Raw genomic sequence first — 18,983 nt, forward strand, 5'->3', positions numbered from 1 at the left:
AAACTGATAAAAAAAATGCTTGCACCGGGGGAAAGGGGTATGTGCCTGTGAAGGGGGAGTCAGTGACATCCCCATACATCATCCCCCAGCCCTAATGTTACTGGTTTTCGCTAAAAGCTGGTAATGCTTTGAGATTTATGGCAGGTGGGCTCTGCTGAATACACGACTTTGGGTAGGAAGACTGGGGATGTGATGGTTGGGATGCTGAAGGAATAGCAGGGATTTCTGACGGCAGTTTACACAGTCTTTTTGCTGTGCATTGCATTGTGTTATCATATATTATGGTTGAAATATGTAATTTTTAACTCCTGGTTCACCAAACTGATGTGAACAGTGGAATTTTGTTAATGAGTATTAAATATCAGATGTTTATTGGGCTGGTAACTTCCTTCAGGCTTTCTGCAGTCAGCAGTTCCGTACTATTTACCTTACAGCAACGAGGCAAGCAAAGCAGATTTCAGAACTGAAGGAATGTAAGATGCTAAAATAGGTCTGAGTCTTGACACCCTAGCCTGACCCTGGGGAAGAAAATTCTCCACTGCCTTCAGTGGGAGCTGGCTGGGTAAGCAGGAAAGAAATCTGCCCACTTGGGGTAATTTTGAAGGTTTGAGCTTAAAGATAAAAAATAACTTTGAGACATAATAATTAGAGCTAAGTGGACTATGGGTGTCTTAAAAACTAGAACACTTGGATAATGAGTCTAAAAATCTCTTATCATATATTTGTCCAAATTATCTGTTTGAAAACCTGATCTTCCTGCCATATAACAGGAATATTGAGCATTGGTCTGCAAAATGCATTCCCTTTTCTTCTGACAGCCTTTCTCTTCCATCAGAAGCCAGGCTCGCACCTGTCTTCAGGCCAGGCTGTGGAGGAGCCCCCCTTCTGCCCGGCTTTCTGCTGTTGGGTGCCGGTACGCCTGTCAGTGCTGTGTCACTTGGGAAATGCAGTCTGCAGCCAGGACCCTGTTGTCATGAGCTGCACAAAGCTGAGACAAAAACACCTCATGTCTAGAAGCTTTTATTCAGTGATTTTAATCGCTGCTGTCTTTAATCTAGATTCAGGTGACTGTTCTCCTCCACGCTACATCTGCCTGTGGGTAGAAACTGAGAGTGCTGTGAAATGAGGTCCTTGTTCCAATCACAGGAAAGTGTATAAATCACACAAATGATTCTTATGAATAATTCTCCAATATCTTGTTACTCATCCCCCAGACATAACAATGTAGCAGTGCTAGTAGAAATTTTCTTCTGTAAACATATTAAAATGAAAATGAAACATCTTTGGATCTGCTTTCAAAAAAGGCAAAAGCAAAACTGAAACTGTTGAAATCCTGTTAATGAAAACTTTGTTGAATTTCACAGCCCTTATTAATTTTTTTAAAACAAACAAAAAGTCCTAAAAGTTCACTTGTTTTTACAGCCAGCAGCATTTTCTGTTTGTTTCTGTGTTTAAGAAAAACAAATATTGATCAAAGTTACTTGGTTCTGCCTTATTCAAAGTTACTGTTTTGAAATGAGACTGTATTTTTGTTGAGCAACTAAAAGCGGTCATTTCTATTCCATATAGGCTTGGACCTAGTGCTTCATAAAAGCTTCTCCTCTGATGGGATGACAACTTCAACACTACACAGAACCATGGAAGGTGTTCTGTATACAATTTATGTGCCCAGGCCATATTCTGAGCCCATACACCACAGAGAAGGAGAAGCTAAATCAATCCCGAGTGATTTCCTGTGAAAGCCGGATCACATCCACCACCCATTTGCTCTTGGCTGGCTGAGAAATGAAGCAATTTAAACCTACTGGGTCATGCTGAAATGGGGGGCAAAATCTTAGCAACGTGCTGCACACAACAGAGCCTCATTTCAGCTTCATTGCCAGAGGTCCACGGGCTGTGGAGGTTCCACATAGCCCAGCAGTGTCTGGCACCTGCACTGACTTCTCGGCTGCTGAGCTGGTGCCGGAGGTGGGGAAAACTTTTTGGTGGCAGTGGGGATAGTCTAGGCTTAAATGTTTTCGTATCTGCAGAAAACTACTGAGAAAAACGCAATTAGTCTTCAGTTATAATGTGAATGTAGAGATAAGCTGGAGAAATCTGAGTCTGCAGTGGAATATTAGATGCAGAATAAATGTTTTCCATTCACTTGCTTAATATTTCATATAGTCTTGGAAATGTTCCACTGCCTGACCCTCATGTTTGCAGATTATTTCTACATCTGTCTCAAAGCCGTACCCTCGTCAAATGGACCAAGCAGCTAGTTTCTTAGTTAAAATAACAATAATAAAGTGTACGAGCACCCAGGCGTGCTGAACATCCCATCCCCATAGCTCATTCTCAGCTCAGAAGGCTCAGCTACTGCCCCGTGCTCGCAGGCAGAAGGAACACACGGCATGTGCTCGCTGTTGGGTTTTCCTATTTCTTCTTGCTTCATATAAACATGAAATTCCATATGGAGCTTTTAAGGGTTGCTTGGAAATTAGATGTCGGTCACCCCAGAGGGATGCATTGGCATTCTGCACCTGATTGCATTTCTCTGTTCTCCCCCAGAGGACGAGTCAAAGGTTATGGTTCAGAGGGGAAGGACTTTGTCGACAGCAGGTTCTCCTCAAGCTGAGAGGAGGATTTTTTGCCTTAATAGCATAGAGTAGGATGGAAATTGTTGTTTGAGTTTGCATATGTGAATTTAGGAACCTGATCCAAAGTAAACTGACATGAACAAGAAAGTTGATACTGACTCCAAAATAAGTTGTTCCCATCCTAAACATTGGAAAGAGGAGTAAAGCAAAACAAACAGAAATGAAGCAGTTCAGAGCTAGGCACTAATTTCCATACACATCTCTCTTTTGTTTTCCACACTTGTTTAAGGAAAGCAAAAAATTGCTTTTCTGAGCTTAAATATTTCTGAATACCTTTTGGAAAACTCCAGAAGCTGAAATATTTTCAACTTCCCTTGTTATTCTGTTCCCTTCAGTGTGACCGTATGGCGGTGTCATTCCCTCACCAGGTGGTGGCATGCAGTGGTGACATTCCCTAACTGCCCGCAGTGGATCTAGCACACAAGTCCAAGAGCCCACAAGTCCAAGAGAGTTCACAGAGCGCTTCTCCACCCTGCTTTGGTGCAGGTTCCTGAGCCAATATCGCTGTGCCATGTACTGCTCTTTGGATGTACAAGCTCTCCTAAGGTGAGTCTGACTCACTTCCCTGGTGTGATGTAAGGATGCTCTGGACTCCCTTGCATTAGTCACACATTTGCTAGTGGTTTGCAGGATAATGCTGTGCGACGGAACAATTTCACAGCTGGGGAGTTCAAGGAGAAGAGGACGAGGTCCAGATCCCCTGCACGCAATTCTCCTAAGGGGCCTAGACCTATCTGCATTAGCCTGGGTCACAGGGGGATGGTTTATAGAAAAATCTCCTACCTGACTCCTCCAAAATGCAATGCAGTGTTCTGGGATTCGTGGCCTTTCAGTGCCTGCAGTGGTAGTTACACAGAACGTACGGGTAGGAGACTGAGTGCCAACATCTGCTATTGAATCTGAGCTGCTACACTATGACTCTGCAAGTTATTTCAATAAATCTACTCTTTAAATTTAATGAGGGAACTGAAATCTGTCCTTGGATCTGGATGATGCTGTGTGAAACAATGATGGCCAGTTAACAGCAGTATTTCCAATTCCAAGGATTTAGAAATCATGAGTCAGGCTTTCCAAATTTTAGAAATAATGAAATATGTTTTTGAAAAGAATATTTCAGGCTACATTCAGTTTCTGCTTTCTCATTTTTTTTGGGTGCAATTGCTTCACTTGTAAAGTTTTTCAACAAGAATACATGGTTTCTAAGATTGTTTTTTAAAATGAAACTCAGCTTCTGACATATTTCTGTGTTCTAGATCTAGGCTTTAACAGCAAGACCAAACATTCCTAGTAAATTTATATGTGCTAACAAATGCAAACTCCTTGCCAAATTTTATATCCCCCACAATATGCAAGGAGTGTCAGAAGTGAAAAATAAATCTGTGACAATTTCCTAGTTCTGTACTATGGGTTGCACAATTTTAAGGCAAATGTAGATCATATGCAGATTCTGTTACACTGGTTTCATTCAAAGATAACTTCACTGCTGTCAGCTAGTCAGTAATGTCTGCTCTAGCCTTCAAATGTGATCACTGAAAATTCAAGATATGTAGGAAATAACTCTAATAACCTTTTATTATTATTATTTGTCTCCTTCATTTCTATGGGCATTACCTTGCTTTTTTTTTCCTTTCTTTTTACTTTTAAGTTTTCATATTTTATTTTGAATACCCTTTCCTTCATTGGTGACAGCTAAAACTTGAGAAAATGAAAATTGAGATTCATAACAATCACCTAATGGCTGAGGCCAAGGCTGTAATGAAAGCATCAGTCATCTTGAGACCTGAGATAAATTCACTAGAATTGATAAATTCACCGGAATTGGCAAGGAAGGAGAAGTTGCCTTGTGATCCAGTTGCTCTGGCCTCATGTGATTTTATTGTAAGACTGCTGTTGCATTCCCAAGGTCTTTCAAGACTGGCACTCACTTCTGATGGACTGTATGTTGTTCTCCTTTTTCAAATGTGCTCTTTTTAGTTTATTTGCATGGATATTTCCAAACAGACCCAGTCCAGCTCAAGCCTGGTGTTATTAACACGGGCAAATCTTAGTTCTCACCCAAAGAGAAGGTCTCCCATCACTGCAGTGTCCTGCACCCCATGGTGTGTCCCACTGTGTACATGCGTGCAGGCAGGGCTCAATCCACAGCACGAGCACATTGCTCTAGCTCTGTTGATGGCAAAAATAAGCCTCACTTGACGTCAGTTGTAGTTATAAAACTTTCCAGATACTGAAAGCTTAACTGCTTCTCTGGTATATGAGCTTCATGGAGTTTGGTGGAGTTTTACAGACATTTGCCTGCTCCGAGGACTTATGCCAGTGTTTTCAGGAAAGTTTTTTTTTTAAAAATGTGTATTTCAATTGTTAGCCATAATTGAGATAGTATTGCAAAAATCTCTGTAGCTTATTGACCTGACAGAGTGTAAACAGCTTTTTGGAAGCCTCCTGATATGAAATATTCCAGTCTTTGTATTGTTCTTGTACATGAATTGCACAAAGAGAATAAGCAATAAAATACCAGATGGATTTCCTTTGAAACATAATTACTGTCCAGGTGCAGACCCCACTTTTCATAGTCAAAGATTTCCATCATTTTAATGGGATTCTTTTAAGTCACAGTATCAGCGTCCCCTGACCTGAACCATCAGGCAGTGTGCCCCACATACGGTAACGGTGAACGAAGAAAGGGGTTCACCTCTCAGTCCTCCTTGGCCACTGATATTTTTCCTGAGACTAGCAGTCAAGACGCCCCTTGGTGCCCATCGTGGCAGAGACTTTCTGCAGGGCACACACCTGGCCAGAGGGAGCTGTGCTGAAACTCATTTCTTCTTTGCGCAGAGCCAGGCAAGAACGTTTTTTTATTATTATTATTTTTTCCCCTCTTTTCCTTTCAAGGGAGCAGAGCAATAAAATAATAATAATAATAAAAGGCACAGCCAGTCTCCCCTCCCGTTCTGACATGTTGAGTGCCAAAACTCAGATCAAGTCTTTTAGGCGAAGTGAGAAGGCAATGAAAACAGGGGCTTTATTATAAAGGCAGGGCTGTGAACTTTTTAACTCTCGCACTGCTCCCGGATGTGACTCTTCACACTGCACACAGCTGCTGAATGCTTCCAGCGACTGTGGGTGGTGGGTGAGGAAAGGGGAAGAGGTGGTTTAGCTATGCACAATATTTCCCATAAGAAATAAAGCAATAGAATCTCACCTCACTGCCTGTTTTTCCACATATATTGAGACGGGAATGTATTTATATAACCCTATTAAAAGGGAACACTCAGTAGCAAACTCAGTCTTTAAATAGCTACTGTTCTGCATACTCCAGTCTCCAAACTCCTCAATTTCAACTCACACCCACTTACATTCTTTTGACATATTTCTCAGTTTTTTTGTGACTTTGGGGTCAAATCCAAAACTTACTGAATGCAGTTGAAAGACACCCTCTGAATTCAGTGGAATTTGGATTATACTCTTAGAGCTCAGATACCATGCTGATAAATGCAATAAATTACATAGACAAAAGTTGCCCATTTTGGGCTAGTTCCACTTCTACAGAAACAAATGGAACCGTTGCTATTGACTGCCGCAGGAATCAGTTCTGGCCCTTCTCTGCTGGTATTTCAGCAGCTCTCAAGACATGTTACAAAGAAGGGGAATATCTCTGTCTCCCATTTACAGATGAACAAACTGAGGCACAGAGCCATGATTAAGCCTGTGGCTCAGGCAGGCAGTGCAGCAGAGCTAGGATTAAACCCAGATACCAGTCCTTGGACCACCCAGTGGAAAAAGAGAGCCTGTTAGCTGCTAGCCATCCTGTGGACTGCTGGTGCTACCAGGTCCTACCGATGCCAGCAGGAGTAGAGGGCAACCAACACCCTCCAGTGAGCATTAATAAACTGAGCAGCTCTTCAGAAGCATTTTGTTTTTACCACCAAGATTCATTATTTCTTTTTTTTTTTTTTTCCCCCTCAGCATTCATATTTTCCCTTTGACTCCTGTTATTTTGGTTCCATTTAGCAAATACATTCTGTTTTTGCTTTTTTTTTTTTGTTTTTTTCCCCTGCGTCCCTCCAGCCACCTTAGTTTGCCTTTTTTTTTTCCTTCTTTCCCTTAAAAACTTTTTTCCTCATTCAGTGCACTAAGTGGATTTACGACCCATTTAGGCAGCTTACAGTGGCATTGCTTTTACAGTTCAGAGGCAGAAGGGCCATAAAAAGATTTACAGTTACAGCAAGAGTCGGTTGCATGGAAGTTCGAGATCCAAATTAGACAAAGGGAGCGGGGCTGTGTGAGTGGCCAGTAAAAGAAGCTTGGAAACAAAAACAAATGGAGCTGCTGTTAGAGGAGGAGGTTGGGGCGGGGGGAGAGAAAGAGGAGGAAAAGCTGCCTGTTAACTTCATGTTACTATTGCAACAGCTCTGTTAATTCTGTTATATAAAGCCCTTTTTCCTCCTTTTTTTCCTCTCGCTCAGTGTTGTTGTTGGACAGGTTTCCTTTGCAAACACAACTCTCGAACTGGAGAGCAGCAACTTCACACAGTAGTTGAGATCCCAAGGCAGATATTCCCAGGATGCTGGCAGCTGCTTTTGCTGCTGCTGCTGGGACTCCAGGATGCAAACTCCAGAGAATAAAACCTAGGGCATAAGGACTGGGACCAGTCAGAGCGGGGGGCTTCAGGTTGAATTGCACAAAGTTAATCTGACTTTTAAAAAAATCTAGAAATTGGGAAAAAAAAAAAAAAAAGACATTATCCTGTGCCCCTGCTAGAGTATTCCTGCTAACTTCAAAAGAAACAAGACCAGGCTTGACCAAATCCATAACAAGCTGAGCCAAAGGGGAGATTTGCCACCGACACCAAGGGAACGTGTCTGGGCACAGAAAGGGAGACTGGAGCTGGAGTCTGCAGGAGGTCAGGGCTGAGCTGTTGTGAGCCCCAGACCGTATGTTGTGCTGTCAGAGCTACAGGCAGGAATGGCTTTGGGAAGAAATGTGTCCTTAAGGGCAGTCTGAAAGGATGCCACGTTTGTTTGGGTCTATAGATGTGGTCAGCCAGATGGGTACAGATACTCACATCTGCTCTATGGGGTCAAGCTTTCATGCAGGCCAGTTATAGTCTGTACCATGGCACTGCACCTGTGCTACTAAGGTTTTTTTGAGGATGTGAGCTTAACAGGTCAGGAATAACAGCATGCTAATGGAGCATCAGGGCTTGAAACTGGTTGGAGTGGGGGTGAAGCAAGCACAAGGCTGTCTGCGCTCACCCACAGAGACAGGCTCTGTTGGAGTGCAGCAGAATGGCTCCAGCAATGTCTCCAGCAAGCCCATATTTGACTTATTTACTTCACCTTGTAGGGCCATTATTGTAGCTATGTAAGTATATGGTCTGGAAACAAGCATAAGTAAGCCGTCTGTGTAAGAAAGACAGTATTTCTCAGTTTTGCTGTAAGTGCTCATTTATGTTAGATAGTTGGAAAGCACGCTATTGTTTTGTTTTTCTTCTCATTGACACTGTATTTATTCTGCTGCTCCCATTCCTAACCAACTTCCTGCTCGAAATATCGCCTTTAGTTCCACATAGATACGGCGCTCTTCACTTCCTGAGGCCGTCACGTAGCGATGCAATCGGGTGACCTTCTGGGCTCCACTCACTTGGGGCCTGCATTTCAGAAGCGGGTGAGCTGCCTGTTAGTGGCTTTGTTCTTAATTTCTGTTGGTGACGGGTACCTTGTTCAGGGTAGCAGCAGCAGGGGAGTTTGTATTTCCTCATTTATTGAGTGTGAGCTTCACTGGTGAAGTTCATGACAATACTGGTTCCCCTGGACCTTGTTTTCTTGGCTTTTTGGCTGTCCTTTGCTCGCTGAGTGCTCATAGCTCTCTGGTGAGATTAGTGTTACTGGTGGTGGAGAGGACACTTGGGATCCTCTGGATGAAAAAACACTTCATAATGATGCACTTTTAATCCTTGTTCTTCTCCCACATTCTCACACGGATGCTAATGCTCAGCTTTCAGGCTATGTATAAGAGGAAAAAAAGAATCAGAATGCTTTCCCCTACATCTTTTTTAGAACTAGTTCTTCCTTCCTCCGAAGAAAGATCTCCTAATAAGAAGAGTGGTAATATGTTTAAAAGCTTTGGCTGGTGTTTCGCTTTCTAGATGAACAAGCAGCCAGCTTCAGAGAGAGGCTTCAGCCTAACCCTGAAATGAAATATCGCCCAGGCCTCTATTAAAATGTAAAAGCAGACTGACGATAGCCAGACGTGCATCCCCTTCCCCTTTCCTCTCTCCTCCTCCCAAGGGCAAGGCAGGAACGCAGCCGTCCCCCTGCAAGCTCAGGCCCGTGAAGCGCACGCTGCTGGGCTGCTCCCTGCACCTTCACAGCGCCGGGCTCTGCCGCTCGGCTGTGTCAGCAGCCTGCCAGCTGGCTCCCTGTCCAGCCCCTGGTGGGTGTGCTGCACAGCCCGCAAGTGACCAGTCATCCGGGACCGATGGATTTCTGTGGGTGCCACTGGAGGTTTCCAACAGGCCACTGAACCGTTACAGTTCTGCCGTGTCAGGGCTGTTCCTCTCGCTTTTGCACTCGATGATCCTTATGGGTCCCTTCCAACTCAGGATATTCTACGATTCTTTCTCCTCCTTTTCGCATCCCTCCCTTGTTCTCGCCATCTCCTCTCTCCTTCTCTCCTTTCTTTTTCAATTCAGAGGGCCTTGAACTCCTGGGGGTGACTTGACAAATGAGAGAAAGCATTGAAATGGAGAAAAAGAGTATATTTTATGAGCAGTGGTTCAAATGTGTTCTTTGGGTCCTATTTTTTTAACGTGAATATGGTTGTGTGGACAATAAAGCAATTTCCATGAAAAATTGCTACAGTGGTAAACTGCATCATTTTGGGGGAAAAAAAAGACTGTGAATGAATACGCTCTTTTTTGATACATACCAGGTCTTTATTTCAGGTAGATTTTCCCTCTTGTTCCATTCTTTTGTTCTTTTCCTTTTTCTTCTATATTTAGACAAGAAAAGATTTATTTTTTTTAAACAGTCATACAGTAACTTTCAGACTTCTTTATTATGACTGTATTCATTTTAAAACCAAATCAGTGTTTCCAATTCAATTGGTAAAAACCTGAAAAACACTTTGGAAATATTTTGAAAAAATGTCTACTACTGCTGAGATTCTTTACAGAACAGAATATGCATTGCCTTGGGGGTGAGCCAACTGTCTTCTTTCTCCATAAAGCAAATAGAAAGGATTTTAAAAGCTAAATTTTAATGATGTCACAGGTCAATACAGCCCGGATGCAATGCCAGGTCTAAGATCATCAGAAAAGGTAAGTTACTTAATTTTTCCATTGAAAAAATGGGAATTGAGCTTGAAATTGTTCAAGCTCCTTCCTCCTCTTGTTTTGCCTTGCACTTAACACCTTCAGAACTGAAGATGAGGACCATGCAGGCCTGCAGAGGACTCAGGTGTCCTCTGTGTACCCCTCCTCCATCCCCAGGTGGGTTCTCCTGTGCCAGGTGATGTTTGGGTTCAGCAGGTGCTGTCACTGCCTCCAGCCCAGCATGGACATGCACAGGGCAAGTCCCTTGTCCACAGCAGGGCTCAGGCCATCCAAGAGAGCTGCCTATCAGCAATGACTTTTACTTAACCTAGGAGGCCCCCACATCCCCTTTAAGCTGTTTTCAACCGTGTCTCTGAGTGTGTAATGTGCTCCGTAAACAAATAACCTGTGTTTTTGTAACTGGGTCAGCAGGAGCTGAGTTGTACTTCCAGCACAGGACACGGGGAGGAAGTGGTGGGACCAGGAGCAGAAGGGGAGACAGCAGCAGCCTCAGACCCAGGGGACTGTGAGGAAGCAAAATAGGGATTGCTGCCAGAACAAATGCAGAGCCCTTCGGGAAACCATCCCAAGGTTGGAGAACAAGGAGGGACGGGAAGGCACAAGTAATGGGAGACCTTCATGGGAGCTGTTTGTCATGGGGCAGGTAGCTCCAGCAAGGCTCTGCCCCTACTTCCAGGTGGCACATTGCCGTCTTGCTCTGTTATCGTACCTCTGAGGAGGTTGCCTCCAGACACTGAACCCAGAGCCTCTGGAAAGTAAAAAGCATGATGAAGTATTGCCAAAATGAGTGGGGAAAAAAAAAGGTGCATTTGCCTGAAAATAACAGCAACTTTGTACATCTCCATATGTGGTCCAACTTTGGGGCTGGAATGAGGATCCTCAGAAGTATTTATGTGGCGAAAGGTCCATGAGGTCTCATCAAGGCACAGCGTTGTGTTAGAGAGAGCAATATCTGGGAATATTCCTGGGCCTGTTTCCTCCCAGGTTGATTTGCCAGAGTTTATGGCACTCTGACTTGTTTTTTAAATCTTACCTTTCAGATTTAAATCATCACTAAATTTAACTGTGATTAAAAAAAAAAGGCACATCTCAACTTCTATTTACTTAAAAATGAATAAAAAAAAGTCTTATTTTCACTCTTTGATTTCTCTAGGAACTTTAGTGTAATTAGTCTTTTTTTTATTCTACAAATGACTGTGCTCAGCATTGTTTTGGAATAGTTATTAGTAAACTGCAGTTTCAAAACCTGCAGGCGGCACCCAAGAGCACTAAATATGATTTCTCAAAGCTGTCTATTTTTATCGGCCAGATTCTGATCTCAGTCACTTTACGAAGCTTTGTTGGCTGATGTAGATGAGAATCTGGTCCTTTATTTTAGTAAAATGGGGCTTCACTGATTTGCAGTTGGAAAAAAAAAAAAAAAAATCTGTCACTGCTTCTTTTTCCCTAGAGTTGACGACTTCATTTTGCTGTTCAGCGGTCCATGGAAGGCTTTTTGGGTGCTGGCTTTAGGAGCGCGTATGGTAATAGAGACCTCTCGTAATGAGCCGGGGAGCTGCGGAGTCTCACCCGCATTGACAGGAGAAAGAGAAATGGCTCACGGGCGAGCTGAAGCAAAATGTGCAGTTACAGGGATACAATAGCGATACAGCAGCTAAGATATCCTGCCAAAACGCTGTCTAAGTAGCCATTAATGGACATCTGAGTTTTGTTAAATAATTAATGTGTCTGTTGTGTTTTTTTCTTATAGATCTTTCAAGGAATTTAGTTTCTATTCCTTTGCATTTAGCTTCTGTTCCCTGAATTGCTGCTTTTGATCCTGTCTTCTTAAGCATTTATAGACACTGGCTGTAAGGCCGTTTTCTAACAGTAGCTCATGTCTGTTATGGCCAGAAACCATTTAGCCCCAGTTTGTAAGGAGGATACTTTGTTCTCATGGTGTAGTTAGGAAACTGAGGCATAGCCCACTGAAGTGGATTTGCCACCGATTTGTAAAATAGGCAAGAATAAGTCTTGTCCTGTGAACAACATAAAGAAAAACTTTAACAGAGCTTTAAAAACTACTGAACGAAATATCTGAATCAGGGAGGTCTTGGTAATACTTTTTTGTCCATCTCTGCTTCTGAGAAATGCCTGTTCTGATATCGTCCATACAGAAAACACCAGCAGGTTTCAGTGGCTTGCAGTCTCACTTTGCAAAATCCTGCGAAGCAGAAATCTCAAATAACCGATGGAGTGTGGAAGTGCTGGTAAGAACCAGTCCACCAGAACATAAGAGGTCCTTTTCCATTTTTTTCCTCGGTGTTTCTGCCACTGGGCTGGCTGCCCCAGGTGACTGGAGAAGGGTCCCTTCGTGGTCACTCCCAATGCCTGAACACCTGGGGAATTTTCTCTACCTTCCTCCAAATCCCCGGCTATCAGTAAGAGAAGGACGCTGGGTGCAATATAGCAACTTGTTTTCTTATCTTCTTATCGCTGGTTGTTTTCCCTGAGTGTCCAGTGACCACTTTGGCTTCAGCTTGTGCTTCTCAAACCAATATAATCCTAGTATTAGTGGCTAGATCAAACACTTCCCAAAGACCGGGGAGTAAGCAGAGCTGACTTTTTGGTTTGGCCGTTGCTGAACGTGGGGGAGAGTCACCAACTTCAGCTGCAGATGTGGGTGTGGATGCGGCCAGACAGGGCTGCATGTGCAGGGGGTTGGAGGCAGCTGCTGGGTAGGGCCCGCTCAGCACCTTGTGGGGAGCACGGTGCCCGGCACGCTCCCACAGGCAGGTAGGTCACAAGCTAAGGAGCGAGCTTAGCTCCGAACGATGGCCAATTCTCTGAAAGAACCCAAACCTTTCAGCACATCCGCTTAGGACAAGGTGTTTTTCCTCTTCTGAAGCACAAAGGAAGGAAATGTATCTTCAGGAAATGGTTATTTTATCGCCGGATTGTCTGAAGCAATGTTCAACAATACCCGGAAAAAAAAAATCCCTGCAAAATTAATATAAAAATATGAGAGCTTATTGACAAATTGTGTGAATTTTATGAGCTAGAGAAAACACAATGTTCATTTATGCTCTGTGCTGATGCCAGCAGCTAAGAGTGTGGCTGGGACACCGTGATGCTGCAGCTGTGGTGGCTGACCCAGGGACCCCCCCTGGGCCAGGGGAGCCAGGAGGCAGGCTGCTGTCATCTCAACTCTTCCCGTGTCTTAAACCCTCTGTTAGAAAACAGAGCAAGCGAGGCACTTAGCAGTGTAAATGTTTACATGTTGGAGGGAGAGATGCTACTTAACACCTAACCCAGAGCAGTAACTTAAACCCCCAAACCTATAGCCAGCCTCTTTCCTTCTTTGGGCCCTGGGAGATGTTAGTCACATTTCTTCTGAATATTGTGGCTGTGCTCCCCCTCCTTTTTTCCCACCCTTGTATTTCCTAGGCTAGGGGAGCTGTAGAGGAAATCTTGAAGGCAGCTGGTCTGTGGAAATGAAACCTATGAGATTTAATGCCTTGAGTAAGGCTGAAGGAGTTAAAAGAAAAATAAAAGAAATACTTAATTTAGTTCCCTAAAACAGAGCTCTGCCCTGTCCCCTCCTCCCATGCACGCACCACCGACACCCTACCACAGAAAACAAAACCCTCGGTTATTGCATAAGCCCAGCCCAGCATGTCCCTGCAGTCTGCCGCAGACCTATAACCTCCAGCTCCTCCAGGCTGGCTCCAGCCTGCTCCACTCCAAGTCTGAGTTGACTCAAATAAGCATGGAGAGAGGCTTCCACAGAAACCTCTAAATGGGCTTTAATGTCTCCCCACCGTAGGATTCCCGGAATTAATTTGCGTCTGGCTTTTGAAATCAGGGACGCTGTGTTAAGGAAGATGGATGCCCCTAAGAAGTATTGAAAAGAATAAAGGGATGACAGTGGTGGTTTATTTAGTAAGCCTGGCCATGGCTGCAGAGTAGTAAATGTGGTTGGTTGATTGAGATCAGATATATAAATATATATTTTTCCCAGTGGCAACGCCCACATAGTTTATTTATTTATTTTTCCCTTTCACTTCAAGACATCTAAAAACAACACAGTATTTTCTAAATCTCTGTGATTATAAATCTAGAAGGATGGCATTCTTGGTTTCCTCAGAGGCCAGGAGTCTATACCCACAGGAGACAGATGGGAGAAGAAGCCAGCAAGCTTCCTATATTATTGCACTGAATTGCAGGGACTGGTTTTGGCTTACACTGCGTGGGGGAACACAGAGTCTGCACGGAGCACCTCCATTTACTGCTTCCTCTGCGTGCCGCCAGGGCTGTATAGCTTACACTCCCTGCACACAGCTAGAGGAGAAGGAATAATGTCATGTCTGCTCTGCAACCATTTCCCTTGTCCTGCTGCTACGATGTGGCCCAAGCAGATTAGAAGAGCTTTGTGTAACTGTGCAAAGCTGGGGTGAGAGCCTGGGCTGGCTCAGCTCTGTTCTTCCCTTCTAGCTCTGTGCCTTGTGCCAGCAGAATGGCTCCAGTTACTTCACGAAGTGAAGAATCCCCTTACTCTCTCTTGCAGGGCAGCAATGCCTGATGAGACTTTTGGGGACCCCCAAAATATGGATAGGAAACAGAGACCTTTGCTTCAGGATATGCCAGATTGTGCTGCAAAGTGTTCTGACATTTAGAAGTTGAGTTTTAAAAGTAGGAAGTTTAGTTTACATTTTTTCATGGGCTACAAGGTCAGCTATGGGGTAAGATATGGATTTAGATTTACAGCAGTCTCCGAGCCTTGAAGAAAAAAAAAAATAAATCAGGGGTGTTTGATTGTGGTCCTTTGCTTCATCTGGCTGCCTTGGGAACAGGGAGAAGGCTGCCTGTGGTGTTTGGGGGCAGCCCCACAAGGTCTCTGATCCTTCCCTCTCCTTCCTATCATTCACCTCCTCCCAGCCCTACCAGAGTCAAATATAAACTTTCTTAAAATGAACACAAGATTCATTCCTCTTGACCAAGTCTGACTTCCCAGAAAATAAACAGTGATGGCAGAGTTGGCCAGCCCCCCCCTTCCGCTGCTGCCAGCCTCCTGAGAGGCAAAAAATGGAGCAGGAGCGATGCTGAGGCTTTTGCAATAGAGAAACATACGCTAAGTAGAGGGAGCTAACCTAAGGGGCTTCCTGGGGTCCACTGCAAAATGGCAATATTGCGAAGGGTCTTAATTCTCTCAGCTCTGATTTCTTTTTCAGATGTCTCCTGGATAACTGGACCCCACAGTTTCGCTGCCCTGATAACACATCAAAAGGAACCAGGTCAGTAGCACATTGGTGCTATTGTAAGAGGGCTTGTTAGAGCTCAGCACTTAAACAAAACTGATCAGGGAAATAGTTGATTCCTCTTTTTTATTTTTTATTTTTTATTTATTTTTTTTTTCCCTGTTGCCCTTTGTTTTCTTTCTGTGTTCTCACTAAAAGAATCCCATCTGCTGGGATGCTTCCTCCTTCAGTGCCCGGTAGCGTACTTGAGGCAGCAAAGCTTTGTGGTGCAGCTGCCCTAAAACCACAGGATCAGACATGACCTTTTGGACTTGACATCCATGAGTTTTCGTAGATTTGCAACCCCACAGGCGCTCCCTGCTCACCCTGTAATTCCTTGGATGCTTGTTTTGAGAGCAGTGTGCATGCAGGTGTTGCCTACGGTGCTAAAATGATTCTCTCTTACATAGCATGGAAAAGAAACAAGTGTAGACAAAATAATAAATACACCTGTATAGGGCTGTCTCCTTTTCTTTAGCAAGCAGTAGATGTGCTGGGACCTAGGTCAGAGTTATCTGATATGTCCCCGATCCCCTTTTCCTGTGCTTGTCATCTTCCTTAGCTCATGATGTTTATCTGACTCTCCTTTCCCAGGACAGGTATCTTTGATCTTGGCTGCCCTCACTGCTAAACAGTCTCTCTTGCAATGAAAGCATGAGCTTCTGATCCCCTCTAATCCCAAAACATCCTGTGCAATTGTGTGCATCTCTCAACTTTCTTCATCTACTAGCAATACGTGCACTCACTCTCTCAATAAATAAATACGTGGTGCCTTTAGAAAGCACCAGACCTGCTCTTGAGGGAGAAGACAGCTGAAATGTTCCCTCTGGGTGGCTGCTCACTGCAGCAGGAGTTGCACAGTGCTGATGTCCAACACTCGGTAGATCTTGCTGCTTTGTCTCTGCTGATGTTCACAGCAGCCTGTACGAGGACAAATGAAATTAATGAAGATTGGCCAAAACTGTAAATTTAGTACCTGCTGCTAATGATGACTTAAAATTTTTAAAATATAAAAAGTAGGCGAAAAGATTTGTTTTCATATTAGGTTTCTATTTGCAGCTTCCTCCGTCGTCTCCCCCCCCCCCCCCAATCTGCTATTTTCCACTATAAGCATTATCTATTCAAGCCAGAACAGATTACAGCTAATTGTTAGGCCCCTCTGTTTTTCCTTCGTGCTGTTTTATCTCCTAAGCAACTTTATATGGTACAAGACAAATAATCTGGATTCCTGAAGGCAGAAACAAGGAGTGGGAGTCCGGGAAACTGCCTGCTGATCTAATGCAGTTTTTTTGCAAGTGTGGTTATGGTTAGAAATTCTAAATATGGCACCATGTTACTGTACACACGGCGACTGCACCCTGTGTGTCAATGTCTGAGTCACAGGACTCTAATTTACTGACAAAAACATGTTTTACTACTCTCAGCTGTGAGGAGTCAATAGAGCTAGGAGTGAATGGGTTGAGCTCACTGCATCGAGTGGTAGCAACCAAGTGGCCGGGCTAGGAGCACATCTAGAATTTGCTGTCACTTTCTGAGTTTTTTGCTTGTTTGTTTTTGGTTTTGTTTGACTTCTGAACTGAACGAACTCAATCTGAATGTTACTGCCAGAAACTAAGTTATGGGACCATTATAATGCCTTTTTTCTTTTTTTTTTTTTTTTTTTAATCTTTTAGATAGGTATCCACAAAGGAGACTAGCTGGCATTCCTGTACTCTACACATTCATCCTAACCTTTACTATTGACTGACTCATTCAGTATGCATTTGCAAGAGTTATTAATGGAAAGTATTAAATTAATTTGGCATAATATTTGGTAAATAGGGGGTGTCTTTTCTATGTGCTTGAATTTGTGTTTCAAATGTCTGTGTTTGGGTTATTTATATTAATCTATTTCATGGGCTGCTTAATAATAGTAGCAATTAAGATAATAACAATAAATACTAATAATACTGAGCTCTTCTGCTTTTCATCAAAGGAGGTCAAGACTCAAGGGTATACCTCTGGGACTGGTATAATGTAGATGCGATCTGCTAGTGTTTCTTTTTGTGGAAAGTTAGGAATATCATGCAAAGATCAGATCGCCTGTATTTTGGCCTCTGGAATGTCTCTTAGGCATTATAAATGCCAGTGAGAAACATAAAATTGGAAAGAAAACAAACGCCAGGACATTGAAAAATGTAACCACAAATACTGACCTATTTGTTGTATTTTTTTTCTGATTTAGCAGAATGCTATTAATATTATAATTAAAGCTATTTTGTAGCCCGGGGGATTGAACACCTGGCTCTTATTAGAGCTCGATCCATAGAGTGTGGTGGAAAAAAAAAAAAGACAAGAGGAGATGGCCCAGAGGAGAACACAAGAGGGCACAGTGGCACCTGTGGTGCACTTCTTGTTCACTGGATTTTCGAAATGTGGAGGGCAGAGGTGAATTTAGGCCTATTCTTGCATGACATAAATAATTATGGTAGCTTTGTTGATGAGTTAGAGTAGTAAAAATGTAAATTTGTCAACTTGGAGTAAATTTTTTACTAAAACAATTTTTTTGTTTAGTTACCAGGGTTAAAGGTAAAATGTGATGACTGTATCATCTGAGGGCAGCATGATAGCTACCCCACTGTGTTTGACAGAATTAACCTGGGCAGTCACCAGGACAGCTAGCCTCCTCTATTAAATAAGTATAAAAAGTGTGTTCCAGGCAGGTGCTTTTCAGATCCATTCCACCATTCTTCTACTGTATCGTGTGAAAGGAAACCAGTTCAGTGATTTCAGAAGTAAAGGATATCAATGCCACTCGTCAATTCCTGCTCAAGGAAGACTATGTTTCTGCAAAGCCTTTTTATGTGACTGATCGGCAGTGACCCAAGCAAAAGTAGCAGGCGATAGCTGAGCCCTCAGCAACCTCACCCTAACAGACCTCTGAATTGGGTGGTCAGTGGTGAAAATTTCCATCTGAAGAGCTAGTGCTGTAGAGAGATATTTGGAAAGAAGCAGCACTGAAATAAGCAGGATCTTCTCCCATATCCTAATATGGAGTTTATAGGTGATGGTCTTCCACAGACATTTAATGCAGGGTAAGTCCTGGGGGAGCAAACAGCCTCTTAGAATCATAGGAAACACAAGGTTGGAAAGGACCTACAAGATCATCTAGTCCAACCATCCTATCACCAATACTCTTGTACTGCGGTTGCTGGCCTAGGCTGGACTTTGTGGAGGAAGAACTGGGGTCAAAATCTGCAAACAGTTGTTTTTGGATTCGTTCAGTCACTGTTTCTGACATTTGCAGGAGGTTGCACACCAGGCCTTTACTATGGGAATTGTGGTTGAAACCTCTGACCGCTGTAATGCACGACCTGACATTACTTCACAATTAAAAATGAACAGCAACCTTTCTTTTTTTCTTTTCCTTTTTTTTTTTTTTTTTTTTCCCCAAAGAACTCCTTATCCTCAGGTCCCCAGTACATACTATTCGCCAGACAATTCTCCCATCACAACCATCTCTGGTGGTTTCCTACCCTGCCAGAAGTCAATCAATCTGTCATTGAACATGGAGCTGTGAAAGGAAGATGCGATACTACACTGCATGCAAAAAAGTAAGGAAACAAGATCATTAACATCTTAATATCCTGTCCTGACATCTCACAAATTATTTTAGACTTCATAGCCAATGTAAACAGGTTTGTTTTCAACTCCCCTAATTGCCTGCTAATTGAGAGCAGATGCAGGCCTTAA

General features: G+C 43.3%; 1 long non-coding RNA gene across 12 annotated transcripts in view; it reads left to right on the forward strand.

Annotated features, from left to right (window-relative positions):
* Window positions 1-18,983, forward strand: part of LOC106014718 (uncharacterized) — a 127,299-nt gene that overhangs the window by 71,648 nt on the left and 36,668 nt on the right. For 5 of the 12 annotated variants that reach the window (XR_011804444.1, XR_011804449.1, XR_011804451.1 and 2 more), the window contains 4 exons: window positions 3,008-3,185; window positions 9,914-12,224; window positions 15,186-15,248; window positions 18,687-18,844. This is a non-coding gene — a long non-coding RNA (uncharacterized lncRNA). Of the gene's footprint in view, window positions 1-3,007; window positions 3,186-8,201; window positions 8,307-9,913; window positions 12,225-15,185; window positions 15,249-18,686; window positions 18,845-18,983 lie in introns of all 12 variants that reach the window. The other 7 variants (XR_011804450.1, XR_011804446.1, XR_011804455.1 and 4 more) reach the window with 7 other exon arrangements.

This window comes from Anas platyrhynchos, chromosome 21, assembly GCF_047663525.1.
Source record: "Anas platyrhynchos isolate ZD024472 breed Pekin duck chromosome 21, IASCAAS_PekinDuck_T2T, whole genome shotgun sequence".
In the NCBI taxonomy this organism is placed as follows: Eukaryota; Metazoa; Chordata; class Aves; order Anseriformes; family Anatidae; genus Anas; species Anas platyrhynchos.